At 47.6% G+C, this 17,593-nt stretch overlaps 2 long non-coding RNA genes and 1 pseudogene across 3 annotated transcripts in view; all 3 read right to left on the reverse strand.

Moving 5' to 3' along the window:
* LOC126947290 (SH3 domain and tetratricopeptide repeat-containing protein 1-like) overlaps window positions 1-17,587 on the reverse strand; it is a 27,498-nt pseudogene extending 9,911 nt beyond the window's left edge. Inside the window, exons 1-2 of the transcript XR_007723007.1 lie at window positions 16,679-17,587; window positions 668-848 (exon numbers count right to left, since the gene is read on the reverse strand). The product of XR_007723007.1 is annotated as an SH3 domain and tetratricopeptide repeat-containing protein 1-like (transcript). The remainder of the gene's footprint in view (window positions 1-667; window positions 849-16,678) is intronic.
* LOC126947291 (uncharacterized) lies at window positions 1,856-16,409 on the reverse strand. Its single transcript, XR_007723008.1, has 3 exons — window positions 14,170-16,409; window positions 6,929-7,170; window positions 1,856-1,906 (listed from the first exon to the last, which is right to left on the reverse strand). It is a non-coding gene; the product is annotated as an uncharacterized LOC126947291 (long non-coding RNA).
* LOC126947292 (uncharacterized) lies at window positions 2,090-3,543 on the reverse strand. Its single transcript, XR_007723009.1, has 2 exons — window positions 3,073-3,543; window positions 2,090-3,040 (listed from the first exon to the last, which is right to left on the reverse strand). It is a non-coding gene; the product is annotated as an uncharacterized LOC126947292 (long non-coding RNA).
* Window positions 17,588-17,593: the final 6 nt, after the last annotated feature.

Here is a 17,593-nt window from a genome sequence, read left to right on the forward strand (position 1 = left end):
TGAGAAGCATGGCTCTAGCACACTGGCCCATTTTCCTTCTGTGAACCTGAGGCCAAGACTGGAGCCAGTCTCCCAGGTCCCCATGGAATCTGGCTCCTTCCCTGCTCTCTCAGTAAGTCCGACACTCGAGGGGGTGTGACTGCAGCAATGTCACTGGGCCCTGTGGGTGGGGTGGCCAGGGCCATGGTTACCCCACCAGGTCAGGATGCTTGGGGGAAGCCGAGTAGGCCACATATGGGATGTGAGACCTTGAAACCCTGCCCCAGGGAAGCAGGTGACACAACTGGCTCTGTCTTCTGTGGGAGAGAAGCCACAGGTGGCTGCTGTGGTCACATTTAAGGGGACAGATGAAGGCCAGGAGTGAAGATTCGGGGCAGGCAGAGGTCAGATGACAAAAGCCACCATAGTAGGAAGAACAGCCCAGAGTGCACGTACTGCCTCTGCTGGGGTGGAGATGACCTTTGACCCAACAAGGGAGGCTCAAGCTGGGACTCACGGGCCAGCAGCAGCCCTGGAACGACCCCAGGCCCACCAGCTCAAAGCATCTGATGCCAAGGAACCAAATGATCAAAAGGAGAGGGGCTGCTGGGGTCCTGGGCCAGCTTTCTTGTGCCCCCCTCCCTGCCCTGCCCGTCCCCACCTCCACCACTGCAAAGCCAGCCCTTACCGCTCGGTACCCAGGGACAGGTAGAGCTGACTGATGGTCTCCAGGAGCTGCCCCTCCAGCACCTTGTCGGCCACCTTGCGGGCCAGGGAGAGCTGGAGCTCATGGTAGATGACACACTGGGCCTCGCTGGGCATGACGGTGCCGTAGAAGTAGCACAGCCGCTGGACGGCCCGCAGCTGGCCTGGGCAGAAGACAAAATGGAAGACGTTAGTCTCCCAGCATCGAAGCGAGGCTGGCTGGGCTCGGAGGCCCCTGCGCCATGCTTGCCTCTTTCACACCTCTGTGAGCCTGGGCCCCATAGGTGGGGAGACTGAGCACAGACAGGCCATGCACCCATTTCAGGACAGATTCCGAACACACAGTCACATGGGCACACCTTGGTGCAGATGCTCATGGTAGAGGCCGGCCTTCTTTACAACTCCCAGGGCCGAGGTCCTGGCCAGGCTCGGCCCCTGCACCAGGCCATCTATTTCTGCTTCACAAAGCCTCTCTGGCCAGGACCAGGGCCGCCTTCAGCCTGAGCTGATGAGGCCAGGGGCACAAGTAGCCCCTGTCGCAGATGGAACCCTGAGAGAGCAAAGCCAAGCGTCATGTCTGCCACATACGGCATCATGTTGGGGGAACGGGGTTCAAAGCTGGGCCCTGGCGTTCCCACACATGCTTCTCTCATGCAACCAGGCTCCCAAGCCACAGGCTCACTGGCCTCTCCCAAAGCCAGGGCGCTGGGAACGGTGGAAAGCTTCTGATTTTCTAGTGCCAGAAACATTCCGGAGATTAACACAGGAAACCAGGTACGCCGAATGGACATCTGTTACACACACCACCCAACAACAGCTGAATACACAGTCCTCTCGAGCACCCATGGGACATTCCCCATGACAGACCATGTGCCAGGCCACAAAATGAGCCTCAGTGAATGGAGAAGGTCTGAGACCAAAGCAGAGGTGTTCTTCAGCTGTACTGGCATGAAACTGGAAATCAACAGTGAAGGAAATGTGAGAAATTCAAAAATATGTGGAAATTACACACTCCTAAACAACCAGTGAGTCAAAGAGACCATCAGGGAAACTGAAAACTAATTTGAGAAGAATGCAAACAAATGCACAGCCCGGGCCAGCGCGGTGGCTCACGCCTGTCATCCCAGCACTGTGGGAGGCCGAGGCGGGAGGATCGCTTGAGTCCAGGAGTTTGAGTCCAGGAGTTTGAGAACAGCCTGGGAAACATGGTGAAATCCCGTCTCTATAAAAAAATAAAATATAAAAATTAGCCGGGTAGGGTGGTGCACGTCTGTAATCCCAGCTACTCGGGAGGCTGAGGCATGAGAATGGCTTGAACCTGGGTAGAAGTTGCAGTGAGCCAAGATTGCACCACTGCACCCCACCCTGGGCAATAGAGCAAAACTCTGTCTTTAAAAAAAAAAAAAAAAAAAAAAAAAATAGCACAGTGTATCAAAAATTCCAAGATGCAGCTAAGGCAGTGCTGAAAGGGAAATTTATAACTGTAAATGTCTACATTCAAAGAAAGAAGAAAAATCTCAAATCAAAAACCTAACCTTCCACCTTGAGAAACTAGAAAAAGAATGAACTAAACCCAAAGCAAATAAAAGGAAGAAAATAATAAACATGAGAGTGGAAATGGGAAGTAAAAATACAGAGAATGGAAAAACAAAAGAGATAATCAACAGAACCAAAAGTGGGTTTTTTGAAAATAATAACAAAATTGACAAATCTTTCACCAGACTGACCAAGAAAAGAAAGAGGGACACAAATGACTGAAATCAGAGACTGAGCACCATGGCTCACGCCTGTCATCCCAGCGCTTTGTGAGGCCGAGGTGGAAGGATCGCTGAGGCCAGCATTCAAGACCAGCCTGGGGGAACATGATGAGACCCCATCTCTAATAAAAAGAAATAAATAAAAAATTAAAAACCCAAGTTTCTAAAATGAGAAATGAAAGAGGAAACATTATTGCCAACCTGACAGAAATAAAAGGATTCCATGAAAACACTACGAACAACTCTACACCAACAAATCAGACCATCTAGACACAACAGCCAAACTCCTAAAATGACACAAACTACCAAAAGTGACTCAAAAATGACCCCAAGTAAGCATGTGGGGTATCAGCCCCGCCCTCGGTCTCCTCGACCGTTCAGCGCAGGGTGGGGAGATAGGGAAGCATGATCCCCGTTCCCTGGCCTGCATTTCCAAGTCTGAATCCCCCAGCACCCTGGGGAGGGCCTCGTAGGAGGAGGTGCCACAGGCTATTGTGCCAGGAGCCACGGGAGGCTGCAGTGGGGGTTGGGGCGCTGGATTCCTGGAGGGTCTCCTTCCAGTCGAAGAATGCCCCTGGGGAAGAAGCCTGGGTCTGAACCTCCCACCCCTCCTTGGGCAGATGTGTGGGACCGGGGCCCCTTCACACGGTCCTTCCCAAAATCTCATCCCTCCTAGGGCCAGGAGTGGGTGCCAGGCCTGTGCTGGGAAATGGGCAGATTTGGCCACAGCCCCTGGGGCTCTGGTCCAGGCCACAGGAGGCAGCTCTGAGTGGTCTCACGATGCCATGACAAAGCGCTGCAAGGCAGAGGGGACCCACAACAGTATCCCTTGTCTCGGCCATTTCCCTGGACTCAACTTCCTCATCTATCCTCTGCGGCCTAGATTTCGGACAGCCCTGCCCACCTACTGTCCATTCACTGCTCAGTCTGCAGTGACTGTTGGATAGCACTCCATGGCTCCCCAGTGCTCTTGGGGAAAAGGCCAAGCCACAGCCTGAGGCCCCAGGCCCTGCTTAGCTCTCCAGAAGAGCTTCTCACCATCCAGCACCCAACCCACGCACTCCTAACTCTGCACCTCCCTGCATAAGCCCTGCCACCCCCCTCCCCCGCTCCCACACCACACTTATCACTCACCCCCCACTCACCCACTCCGCTCACTCCTCTCACCCCACACACTCCACTCACTCACTCTCCCACCCTCACTCACTCTCCACTCCCACTCACACCCCACTCACTCACCCCTCACCCCCCTCACTCACCCCCCCACTCACACTCACTCACTCACTCACCCCCCCCACTCACCCTCCGCTCACTCACCCCCACTCACTCACCCCCTCACACCCCCTCACTCACTCCCACTCACTCACTCACCCACTCACTCACTCACTCACCCACTCACTCACTCCCACTCACTCACTCACCTCACTCACCCTGCTCACTCACACCCTCATCTCACTCACTCCTCACTCACCCACTCACTCACCCCACTCACACCCCACTCCCCACTCACTCACCCCACTCACTCACCCACTCACTCACCACTCACTCTCACTCTCCCCCCTCACTCACCCCCACTCACTCACCCCCACTCACGCTCACCCCCCTCTCATCACCCCCACTCACCCCCACTCTCACCCCCCCTCTCATCCCCCTCTCCCCTCACCCCCCACTCGCTCCCCCCCCTCTCACTCCCCCCCACACCACTCCCCTCCTCCACCCCTCACTCCCCCACTCACTCACCCACTCCCCACTCACCCCCACTCACTCACCCCCACTCACTCTCCCCGCTCACTCACCCCCACTCACTCACCACCACTCACCCCCACTAGCTTATCCCTGGTCCTTCACACAGGCTACACCACCAGCCCCTCCCCCACCACCTATTACTTGACTAAATCCTCTCAACCCTCTGGTCCCAGACTAAGAGGCTTCCCTAACCCGGGGCCAAGTGCTGCCCCGCCATCACGCCACTCACCCTTTTGTGGCTTCTCTGGCCTAAAGCTCACATTCTCACGCTCAGTCCCTGCCACCCGAGGACCCCACAAGCCCCATTTATGGGTGGGGCCTGGCACACACTGCACAACGAGCTGCTTTTGCATGAACTGCTCTGCGGCTTTGGGCAATCACCCGCCCCGTGTCCTCTGTGAAGTGGGATGACAGGTGCGCAGGCTGCCAACACACCAAGCAGATAACACGGGCACAAGAACCGGCGTTCAGGGCCTGGCTCATGGAGGGGCCCCAAGTCCCAGCTCAGCAGAGCCTGTCTTGATCCCAGGGTTATGGCTAGGGATTCCCAGCACGCAGGACTTTCCGTGCTCAAGGCAGCATGGTCCCTGGGCAAACTGGGAAGAGCTGGCTGCCCCAGTAGGGCAGAGGGCCTGGCCCTGCTGTGGGAACCGCCTGTCTCCAGGGCGCTTGCCAACATCTGCTGCTGGCCATGACTCAGCACTTTCGATGGTGGAAAAACCACCACTTGTTTCTGAATCACAAACCCCAGGTGTGCCCTGACGCGAGTGGCCCCGGAAGGCGCACAGGAGGAACCGGGGCACTCACTCTCCACAAGGCCCATCTCCACAGCGACCAGAAGGGCCCACTCATAGTAGCCCTTGCCCTGCTGGGCCGGACCCTGGTGGGTGCAGAGGTGGCCCAGCTGCAGGAGCACGTGGGTGAAGTCCCGGCCACACTCCCTGCAGGGCAGCCTCGAGAACAGCCGCACGGCCTCCAGGAGGTGGTGCTGGGCCAGCCTGCTGGCACCCGCGTGCAGGCACAGGGTCCCGAAGTTGGCCAGCACCACTGCCTGGTTCCTCCGCTGGCCCAGGTCCTGAGCCACCCGCAGGGTACGGTAGTAGCCCTAGGCTGCCTGTCTCATCCGGCCCAGCAGGGCAAGGGCTACTATGCCTTCAGAGCCACGTCTCTCTCTTGTCATCTAACCCATTTAAACTCTCCTTTCAAACTATATGCCAGACCTAACCACTTCTCACCTTTCTCATCATTTCCAACCAGGTCCAGCCCTCATCAGAGCGCTCTGGGTTACTGCAAAAGCCTCCCAATCGCCAGGCACAGTGGCTCATGCTTGTAATCCCAGTACTTTGGTAGGCCAAGGCAGGTGGATCATCAGAGGTCAGGAGTTCAAGACCAGCCTGGCCAACATGGTGAAACCCCTCTACTAAAAATACAAAAAATTAGCCAAGCATGGTGGTGGGTGCCTGTAATCCCAGCTATTCGGGAGGCTGAAGCAGGAGAATCACTTGAACACAGAAGGCAGAGGTTACAGTGAGCCGAGATCGTGCCATTGCACTCCAGCCTGGGTGACAAGAGCGAAACTCCATCTCAGAAGGTTTAAAAAAAAAAAAAAAAAAAAAGCCTCCCAACCTACCTCTCTCCTTCCACCTTTCACCCTGCCCTGCATTCTACCTTCCACTCTCAAACATTTCAAAAAAAAAAAAAAAAAAAAATTATATCCACAGAGAGAGAAAGAGAAAGTACAAATGGGGTAAAATGTTTGGGGAATCTGAGGGAAGAGTATATGGGAATTCTCTGTACTATTTTTGCAACTTTTCCATAAGTCTGGATTATTTTGAATTCAAGAGTTAAACAAAGAAAAAACAAAAACAAAAACAAAAACAAAACACTATCTCCCTTTGTGAATCCATCCTGTCTTTCCCCTGGCAACTGAAGGACACTCTCAACTAAGCACATCTATTTTTTCATGAACACTAAAAGAACCCTTGACTAGTTTTGACTTTCTGTGCTTGGCAGTAGAATTTCATATATATGTGTGTGTGTGTATATATGTGTGTGTGTGTGTGTGTGTATATACAGAAAGGGAGAAATATATATGTGTATATATATATAAATATATTGTAAATTTACAATGGTAATGTGTATATATATAAATATATGTGTGTGTGTAGATATATATAATACATACCCCATAGCCTGTCCTTAACCAGTTCTAAACTTAGTCGGAAAAACACGTACCTAAGCAGAGAACTTCAAAATAATATGATGAACATTTTGATAGAGGGATGTGTTGCTATGGAACATGCTGCTAAGACACAAAACCTCCTAGATGGGGCAAAGAATGAACGAAGTTTTGCACCTATAGGCACCCCCTCTGATATCCCCTCAAACGTTTATATTTATATGCATTTGTTTCCCCCAGGACCCCCGTTTCATAAGGGTTAGTCCTAGAGCCTAGCAAGTTCCTACTACAGCTGGCACACATATGCCATTCAAGAAACAGTGGCTGAGTGAATGACGAGTTAAGAACCATTTGTCAGCCAGTGCTCAGTAATACAAAATGCACTGGTATGCAAATTATATTTTTGTTGAAAGCAAGGGCAGGATCACAAATTATCTTTCCAGAGAAAGCAAACCTCAAAAGCTTCTTTACCCTACTAAAGCACGTTATAAGAAGCTCCCCTTATATAAAAGAAAACCTCCTCATTCGTTATCAATGGCATGGAAACCTAATAAGCCTTCACCTCTGATGACATCTCTTCCATCCCCAGGGCTAGAAGAAGGAGGTTCCGGAAACCCTGGTAGTTGTGAAGGTGGCTCCCAGCTCTGACAGTCTTGAACCCTGTGGGTGCGGGGGTCACACAGCAGAAGAACAACAGAGGGAAGCATCATCAGGCTTTGAATATGTTTGAACCAGAGATGGCAAATAGGCTGCAGCCAACTGAAAACACCAGAGATTCATGGTGGCCACCTGAGGGGTTGTGCTCTTAAAAAACAAAAATTAAAATTAAAAATTAAAAAATTAAAAAAGGAAGGGGTCAAGAATCCATCAGGTCTGACTGAGATGTGTATCAGTGACTAACACCCCATATGGCAAAAGTACTCCGGTGCGCTTTGGGTACTCACAGCTTCAGCAGTATTCAAAGGCGTGTGCTTCCCTAAGACTAAGCCACGGGAATACCCCCAGCAACAATGCCAGGAGAAACGTCTAACATGGATTTGGCTAGAAATACAGTTGTCTTTAACAAATTAACACTGAATAAATCCTGACTTATTAGAGCCTGCGAGAATGACATTCTCAATGATAACAGTTATCACTACAATCTCCAAACATCTGCGATCCTGCAAGGAGGAACTGTGACAGCGCAGGCCACGTGTCCAGACTGCTTCCCAGACTGCCTGTTACAGAATAAAAGAAATGAAACCCCCCCTAAGAATGTCTTCACTCACATTTAGCCAGTTGTTCCTTTGTGTGCATCTCTGTGCTAAAATGGCCATTCTTCCCCACAGCCTGAAGTCATACGCTAAAATAAATGAGACTCACATGAAGCCAGAAATGTGCAGATGCCAAGGAAACCAACACAAACAAAATGGGCTGGAGAGTGTGGCCAGGAGGATGGTACTTCCCAGGAAGCAATTACTTCATCTCTGCCCATGAAGCAGGCAGCTGTCACTGTCCCCCAGGCCCACGCCAGCCACTCGAAGTAGGTTCTAACCAAACTACCTCCAACAATCAACATAAATACACCACACAATTGGCTTCTGAAAGGACACCTTGCAACCAACAAGAAACTGTAAGCACAACTTTGAAAAACTGTGCAACTAAAATCCTTGGAAAGGGATCAACACTGCCACATTTTGACTCAAATACTGTTTCGTGGTAGCACTGCAATAATTCACTGAAACAAAAGAATGAATGAGGAACATTATATAAATGAATATAAAAGAATGAATGAAGAATGAACATTATATAAATGAATGTTTATATAGGAATCAGAGGAAGCATGACTAATCATTTAAAGAAATAGGTCAAGAAACTGCTAGGTTCAGATGCTACCGTGAGACACTGTCAGGGCCTTAGGCAAATTCACTTCTCTTGGTCCTGTTTCTAGGTTCATCAAAAATCAGCTTCGGATTAGGGAATCTGTTGCTTTCCAATGCCTTCCTTCTGCGATTCCAGCCCAGATTTTAGGACTGCTCTCCCACTTGGTATATGAAAGCACTTTCTATGTATAATAGCAAGAGTACATTTCTGTGTTGAATGCGGTTTGGGACCTACTCTATGAGGCAGAATATCATCATATAATTTTAAGCATGACAACAAGGCACACTCTAGATAAGGATAACACATAAGGCGTGGCCATACACCTGTGCGTGCCTGGCAGGGAGATGGGGAAGTCTCATTTAATGAAGCCGGGGTGCCTGTTGCACCTTAACATCCTCAGTCCACATCAAGTTCACAACGTCCTTCTGACATCAAACCACAGGTATCACATACTTTTCCATACTTTCCACCCAAGATTAAAATATGCAGAGCACCGTGATAAAGACGCCTCCATCCCCAGCATGTGGGCTCACATTCTGTAGAATTACATACTTTCGGGGCAAAATGGTGACCAGGTTGTAGCGGCAAGCAAGACTGGGCTCCGTGGGGACAGCAGGCCCTGCAGCAGCCATCACTCCTGTCGCCACAGTCTGATGCAGCTGCAGAGAAGCTGTGGCTGAGGCCATTCACTTTGTGAGAGAACCGCACAGGAGGGAAAAGGTAGGGAAGGTAGGGAAGAGGGCAATGTCAGGCTTCTGAGCCCAAGCCAAGCCATCGCATCCCCTGTGACTTGCACATATATGCCCAGATGGCCTGAAGTAACTGAAGAATCACAAAAGAAGTGCAAATGCCCTGTCCCGCCTTAACTGATGACATTCCACCACAAAAGAAGTGAAAATGGCCGGTTCTTGCCTTAAGTGATGATATTATCTTGTGAAATTCCTTTTCCTGGCTCATCCTGGCTCAAAAAGCTCCCACACTGAGCACCTTGTGACCCCCACTCCTGCCCACCAGAGAACAACCCCCCTTTGACTGTAATTTTCCTTTACCTACCCAAATCCTATAAAACGGCCCCACCCTTATCTCCCTCCACTGACTCTCTTTTAGGACTCAGCCCGCCTGCACCCAGGTGATTAAAAAGCTTTATTGCTCACACAAAGCCTGTTTGGTGGTCTCTTCACACGGACATACATGACAGGCAGGTGCAGAGCCAGGGAAGGATCTGTGATGAGAACAGAAAGGAATGCGCCTCCCTGTACACACACTCGGATTTTATGACAATGTGGGTAGGGGGCTGAACTGGATGCCTGAGAACATTCCTCCAAGTTCCTTTGCTGATTTTCTAAATATTGGTGTAAAATCTGAACTCAGAAAATTTTTTTAAATCGCTTCAATCAACATCTTTGTCTGGTGCTCAGCATCATGTCTACATGATTATCTAGAAAACCAACTTCAGTTCTAAGGCTCACGTCCTCCTACAGTGTCCCAGGGATTTTACAAGGGAACGCACCTCTCATTCGCATCAAGAACACACACAACTACCATTAAATAAATGCTTAATTTGCTTACACAATTTTTTAAACACCCAGATTTGAAATACAATAAAGAAGACAACTTTTTGATAGCTCTGCTTGCCAACTGGGAACTGCAGGTGGAGAAAATAACCTGCCATGATTTCTAACCAGTCAACCACCTGTCTTCCCTGGCTGCAGTAGGAGCAATCTTTCTGAGCTCAGGATGAAAAAGAACCCAGCTGGTTAAGGGACAGGTAATCATCAGTTCTCAGCAGGCCTCCCGGGAATCCCCATGTGATACGTGGAAGTAAAAAGCTATCAATGACCAAGCATCTGGACGCTTATCCCACCTTGCCATCTGCTTCTCCTGCCATGCAAATATAAAATTAATAAGCCTGCTATTAGAGAACAGAGTTGGTGCTGCATCTGTCTTCCTAAAATTACGGATAATTACCAGCCCACAATGGCTTCTAATCAGATTTGAGTGGTCCCTTAGACAGGAAGCTAAAGTGCCTCAGCCCTAAACTGAGAAGAAAACAGAAACTGGAATGTTCTAGGTTTGATTTTTTCCCCCTTGTTCTAAAGTTGCTGTTCCCAAATCTCCTTCTACTGTCTTGTTTATAAAATGTATGAGAAACAGGGAAATTAAAAGACACTATAGAAATGGCCACTTTTTCTAGGTACAAACTTCGTGAACATGATTTTCAGCTGCTGGGCTTTTTCTCCACAAACTGTGAGCCTGGAGTACATTTTTCTCCCTCGTGGTTACACATTCAGAGTCAGGGAAAGTGGCTTTAGCAGTAAAGAGGGGAGTGCAGTGAGAAGTGACTGGGCACTGAGAAGGGCAGACAGGGACTCTACCTCGGTGTCCTGCAGCATTCCTGGGCCTCGGCCTTTACTTTTCTATCTGTACAAGGGATCTAAAGGCCCGTGATTCTAGGCCACGACAGCTCTTCATACACACATACGCAAATATCACACGCCTATGTGAAAAGCTGTGACACTTGGCTGATTTCCTGAAGAAGTTATCTTGTATCATTTCTACTCAAGTACTCCACCTCCTTCCAGACAAGTATCTGAGGATGATGGGCTATCCCACAGCAATGTGTGTAACCTCTCCTGCTTATGATCCCTGTTCACATAGCATTTTCCAAAAGCATTTGGTGTGAAGTGACAGAAGAAAGAAGAAGAAGGTTCTTTTAGCCCATTCATTCATTCATTCATTCATTCAACAAAAATTGACTGACTACGTGCCAGGCACTGGTGATATAACAAGGAACATATATATTTTTGTAGGTAGAGACAGACAACCAAAAAGTATGTTAAAGAGTGATCAATGCTGTAGAGGAAAATACACCAGGAAACAGGAAAGAAGAATACCCCTAGCCACCCTACACTGGGGTGATGCTAGCGTTACAAAATGGAAACAGCGGCCGGGCACGGTGGCTCACACCTGTAATCTCAGCTCTTTGGGAGACTGAGGCAGGCAGATCATCTGAGTTCAGGAGTTCAAGATCAGCCTGACCAATACGGCAAAACTCTGTCTCTACTAAAAACATAAAAATTAGCTGGAGGTGGTGGCACACACCTGTAATCCCAGTTACTCAGGAAGCTGAGGCACAAGAATCACTTGAACCTGGGAGGCAGAGGTTGGAGTGAGCCGAGGTCGCGCCACTGCACTCCAGCCTGGGTGACAGAGCAAGACTCTGTCTCAAAAAAAAAAGTAAAAATAAAAATAAAATGTAAACAGAGAATAAGATACCAAAAGAAAGAATGTGAACGATTAATTGTAACAAAAGCCTTTGTAAGCTGATACTTTCCTTCCTGGATCCTTGTACCTTACAAATGGAAAAAAACGGTGGGTAGGGGTAGCATCAAAATGATGGTGATGTTTTAAGATGGCTTTGGGTTTCAGATGTCTGACAGCCATACTTGAAAGGACACAAAGATAGATGTGTACCCGCCCCCCATCCGCTACACCCTTGTTCTGCTCTCTAATCTTTGCACATACCAGAGATTTCGTAAGTTCTGTGAGTACCTGGTTTTCTGCACGTACCAGAGATTTTGTTTTGCACATACCAGAGATTTTGTAAGTTCTGAGGCAAGGTCACAAGACGTGTTTAAGTAAGGTAAACTCTTGCTGCCATAAACCTGCTCTCCCGCCTCAAAGTTTGAACCAAAATATCAGAAATGGCAGGAACCAATCATAGTTAGCCAAATCGCCTTGTTCAAACACTAGCCAATCATATATCTGATTTGTATAATAACTCTATGCCCACTTTTCTTAGACTATATAACATTGTTCGGAGAGCTGAGGGGGGGAGCTCTCCTGCCCGTCTCGTTTCACGAGCGAGGGAGAGTTCCAGGTTCGAACCTGTAATAAAGATCCTTGCTGCTTAGCTTTGACTCTGGACTCTGGTGGTCTTCTTCGGGGAATAAATGGTCTGGGCATAACATACTCATGTACTTCAAGGAGAAAGCTCTAGCTCTATAAGCCATCTGGGCAAATGGTTTAATGTTTTTTTTTTTTTTTTTTTTTTTTTTTTTTCAGAGGGTTTTTAAAGTACAGGAAAACGTGTGTGTTTATTTGGCTGCTCTGTGCCTGCACACGTGCAAGCTGTGCTAACAGGTTTTTCCATGTTTTGCTGAATTTGCCAGCTTGCCATAAACAGGCTTCCATGTCTTAATTGTCTATAAATAGCACAAACACACAAAAATGCAAATCAAGACAAGCTGTCCCTTCAACTGCTGCTGCCATGATGACAGCGAGCGACAATTGGCCAAATCAATACATGGAGACTGAAGCTGTCCGGCAGAGAGCACAGGGCCGACTGCTTTTCCCATAGCATTTAAAGAAACAAGCGGAAACAGCTCTCCACACAGGACAGACACGTCCTTTGTTCTTTGAATAAATGCTGCCAATGCCCAAAATACTTTCTCCATCACACTATCTATATGGAATTCAAGTTCCTTCCAATACCATGAGTAACGCCAGTGATAGACTATGTTTAGCCATAATGACCCATTAGCATTCTTTTTCCTCTAAAATGTTGAAATAATAACATTGAGTGTGCACTCACGAGGTGCCAGGCTCTGAGTTTGATCTCGTTTAGTTCTCATTGAAATCCGGTAAGATCAGTACCATATTCTCTCATTTTTCATAGATGAGGAAACTGAGTCACAGAAAGGCTAAGTAAGTTGTCCATGGTCACAGGTTATTTAGGAACTTTTCTCCAAACTTTCAAAAGTTAACTACTGCCACTATTACAAATGGGTTTCTGTTTGTTTGTTTTTTTTTTTTTTTTTTTGAGACAGGGTCTTGCTCTGACCAGACTGGAGTGCAGTGGCGTGATGATGTTTCACTGCAGCCTCGACTTCCCGGGCTCAAGTGATTCTCGCACCTCAGCCTCTCCAGTAGCTGGGATTACAGGCATGAGCCACCACAGCTGGCTAATTTTTTAATTTTTATTTTTTGTAGGGATGGGGTTTCACCATGTTGCCCAGACTGGTTCCGAACTCTGGGCTCAAGAGATCCTCCCAGGTCGGCCTCCCAAAGTGCTGGGATTACAGGTGTAAACCACTGTGCACAGCCCTACAAATGCGACTTGTACAAAGTCAGAGCAGTGAGCAGGAAGAGAACAGAGACTTCAGTGAGTCTCCTGGCTGTTGCAACACCATATCCCTCCTCCATACCGTAATGTGTCTACACCCACCAAGCTCCTAGACGTTGAAGGCAGGCCAGCTCAGAGACGAAACAGCAGTAAAGAAAGAGAAGATGCAGACATGCGTCTTGATTTCAGTTCGAGCGTGCGTCTCTCCCCTGCAGCTGCACAGGCAGAAACCAGGGGCCGTGAGTCTGAGGCAGTGTGTTTGGTTCCTGGCAGGTAATCTTTTGGGAGACCATCCCATACAATTAGTGTTACACTTCTCAAAAAGGAAGTGTGACTTTTATAGAAAAATCGATTCCATTTGGGAGAAAGGTCTAATAAAACCACAAAAGGATAATACAACAACAAATTAAATTCATCTGTCCAAACTGAAATCCCAAAGCCCTCTGGGCACACAGCTGCTTTTCTGAGCTGAAATTCAGCTCCAGCTAAGAAACAGGTCAACTTTTCTAAAAAGATTTCTTTTTCACATGCCTTCAATAAAAATTCCTTTCCCTCACTTGTCATTTTCCAGATTTAATGGCTCCGTTGGCCTTCCTCTTATTTAGGCCATGAGCACTGACTGCATGTCTGCTACGGCCGGGACTCCAAGGGAGGCACCCTAGGGAACACAGATGACGGCAGCACAGCGACACCCTCAAGGAGCACACACGGGGAAGGCAAGATGATACCATCGCAGCCTTCACACAGAAAAGAACTTGGCCTCCATACCCCGTCCCATTTCTAGAAAACAACGATGCTGAGTCAGTAACATTTACCGAACAGCCTGCAGTGTGGAGGCAGGCACGAGGGGGCTCCATGCGGGGAAGAGCACCTTCAGAAGGGGGCATGCAAGCAACGTGGAGGCAGGAGACACCCCCACGCACAAGGGCCAGCCTGGGGGCCTGCAGAAATGCCCATGCATCTGGGAGGAGGGAGAGAGGACAAGATACTTAAATGCTCCAAAATGAATAGAAGCCTCCCAAGAACCTCCCCCAAAATGGGGCAGGGATTTACAAAAGATCAAACCGAGCATGCGCAGTTACCTGAGCATAGCGCCACCAGAGCGAGCTATCGAGGAAGAAACAGGGTCACTAGAAGCCTGAGCCTCTACTCCCAGCTCTGCAACTCATTCACCCTATGACCTTGGTGAAGGCTCTTAGCTTCTGTGAGCCACAAGAGAATCACGGGAAAACAGAAGATATGAAAACTGCTCTGCCTTTTTCACAGAACTGCTGAGGGAATAAAATCAGATAATGGATTTTTAAATTCTCTGTGAATTACGAAGCAAAATACAAACGTATGAAATCATTCTTACCATTAATAACAGCACTGTAAAATTAAGAGCAGAGTTAAGACCACAGCATTTTCCACCCCCCGACTCCCGAGAGAAATAGTGAGTCCAGCTGATGTATTTGGGCAACCCCAGTATCTAGGCTTTGAGAGCCTCAAACAGCTCAGGAACTCTGACAGTATCACTCCAGCCCAGTGCTCATTAAGTTCTCCAAGACAGCCACTGACATAAAATACTACAGCTTTTTCAGCTGGGCTTGAAGCCCTCCAAGCTCACAGCACAGCTAAACAATGAAGAAGAGGTTTTCTGCTACTAGGCTCAAAAGCTGGCTTTTGTAGATTCCCATAGAAAGAACATTCAAGGCCAGGCGTGGTGGCTCATGCCTGTAATCCCAGCAATTTGGGAAGCCGAGGCAGGAGGATCACCTGAGGTCAGAAGTTCAAGAACAGCCTGGCCAATATGGCGAAGCCCCGTCTGTACTAAAAATACAAAAATTAGCCGGGCATGCTGGCGGGCACCTGTAATCCCAGCTACTCGGGAGGCTGAGGCAGGAAAATCGCTTGAACTCAGGAGGCCGAGGTTGCAGTGAGCTGAGATCACGCCACTGCACTCCAGCCTGAGGGACAAGAGCGAAACTCCATCTCAAAAAAAAAAAAAAAAAATAAAGAGCATTCTTTTTTGCTGATGTTAAATTTCCTGTGCTTAATACAGAGAAATCATACAACACTGAAATCCTGAAAAACATATCATAAAAAGCATTTAGTGACTGAAAAGACATTCAATATAACCTGTAACAGTGAGTTCCCCTCCTCTTTCCAGCCAGCTCCACTAATGCTGTGACCCTTAACAATGCTTTCACTAACACAGAGAAAAATTAATAGGACCGCTTACCCCTCTCAGCTGACAGCTAAACCAGTGCTTCTCCCTGGGCTCACTAAAGATGACCTTTACCTAAAACCAGGCTGCAACGACCCTGTAGATGTTGACTAACAATTTCAAAATTCCCATATTCTTTGTCCACTCCTAAGGAAGATGAACTGAAGCCAGGTGTCTCCAAGTCAGAACTAACAGAGGCCTTAAACATCAGATGGCCCATCCCCTTCTTTGACAACCAGGGGATCTAAAGCTGAGCTTATGGAAGAAAACAGCCTGGTTAGGAACAAAGCGGAAACCAAAGCCTAGTCACTTAACCTCTGGTCCAGAACTCCTGCGACAATCCAGCACCCATATAGGATGAGTCTCCCTAACCAGAAACACCGAAATCCACAATTTTTTGAGTGCCGACGTGACGCTCAAAGAAATGTTCATTGGAGCAGCTCAGATTCTGGATTTTTGAATTCAGGATGCTCAACCAGCAAGTATAATACAAATATTCAAAAATCCAAAAATGAAAAAAATCTGAGACACTTCTGGTTCCAAGCAGTTTGGATGAGGGATATTCAACCTGCATTTTTTTTTTCCTCTAATGAAGGAAATTAAAAATGAGGACCGAGCAAAGTCATTCAATCCATACTAAAGTCATTCAATAGTTTAATTAGTACCCATTTAAAGTTAAGTGCTACCCGCAGATATTTAAAAGGATGAACACATACATGCCTATAATCCCAGAACTTTGGAAGGCCGAGACGGGAGGATCACCTGATGTCAGGAGTTCAAAACCAGCACAGCTAGCATGGTGAAACTCCATCTCTACTAAAAATGCAAAAATTAGCCAGGCATGGTGGCGCACACCTGTTATCCCAGCTACTCGGGGGGCTGAAGCAGGAGAATCGCTTGAACCTGGGGGGAGCACGTTGCAGTGAGCCGAGATCACACCACTGTACTCTAGCCTGGATGACAAAGCAAGACTCTGTCTCAAAAAAAAAAAAAAAAAAAAAAAAAAAAAGAAAAAATTAATTTAAATTGTGTTTTCACATGGAGCCCATGTTCCCAGAACACAAGCCCTGCTCTATGCTCCAAGGGCACACAGGGTGCCCCTTTATCTTAATACTCACCATATTCCATGGCAGCCATTGGCACATGTCTGTCCATCACACTAGACTTCCTGTGCATGAGGCAGGGATCATATATTATTACCTTTCTGTCCCCAATGTCTGGCCTAGAAGACACTCAGTAAATGATTACTGAACTAAGTCAGTTACTAAGACATGTTAAACTTGTATTAACAAAATTGATTCAATAAGTTTGCCAATGCAGCGTTCATACCACACAGCTTAAATCTCAACCTGCGGATTTATCTTGTGTTCTGCTAGATTATCACCTATTAACATTCAGGAGGCACCTAGTATGTGCTAGGCATTACTAATTGCTGGGGACCTAGCAGTGACAAAACAACATTCCTTGTTCAAAGAGGAGTTCTAATATAAAGAGGAATAGAAGGAACAGGCTAGATTGATGAGAGAGCTAAGAAAAGGACAGGCTGCCATGGGAAGCACCTGGTCTTGTCTGGATGGTACACATAGTTAACGAAGTCTGAGTGCTTCATATGGCATAAGATCATCTCCTCCAAAGAAGCGAATGAAGCTTTGATTCCCCAGTACCAGAAGTCACCATAAAGGTGCACACAGCCACATGCTTAGTGTAGGAAGTGAAACCAACCAAACAAACAAAGCTCCAACTTCCAGAGGCAACAGTCCAATTATGAAATCCTCTGGCTACGTTCAATTGAAATTCAAGGTATTCAAGAGGCTAATATTTAAGTGATAAATTAACCCAACCACTTAAAACTAAACTAGTCTTTGGTTCAAGGGGTAAGGGTATACTACCTTTTACAAATTTATTAGCTCTTAATATTTACATTTAAATATGATGATGATGGTGTAATAATAACTTTACTGAGTAGTTACTATGTGTTAGGCACCAAACTAAGCACTTTACACACACATTTGCACAATCCTGTGAGATGATAA

Source organism: Macaca thibetana, unplaced genomic scaffold (assembly GCF_024542745.1).
Source record: "Macaca thibetana thibetana isolate TM-01 unplaced genomic scaffold, ASM2454274v1 unplaced_scaffolds70, whole genome shotgun sequence".
Lineage (NCBI taxonomy): Eukaryota > Metazoa > Chordata > Mammalia > Primates > Cercopithecidae > Macaca > Macaca thibetana.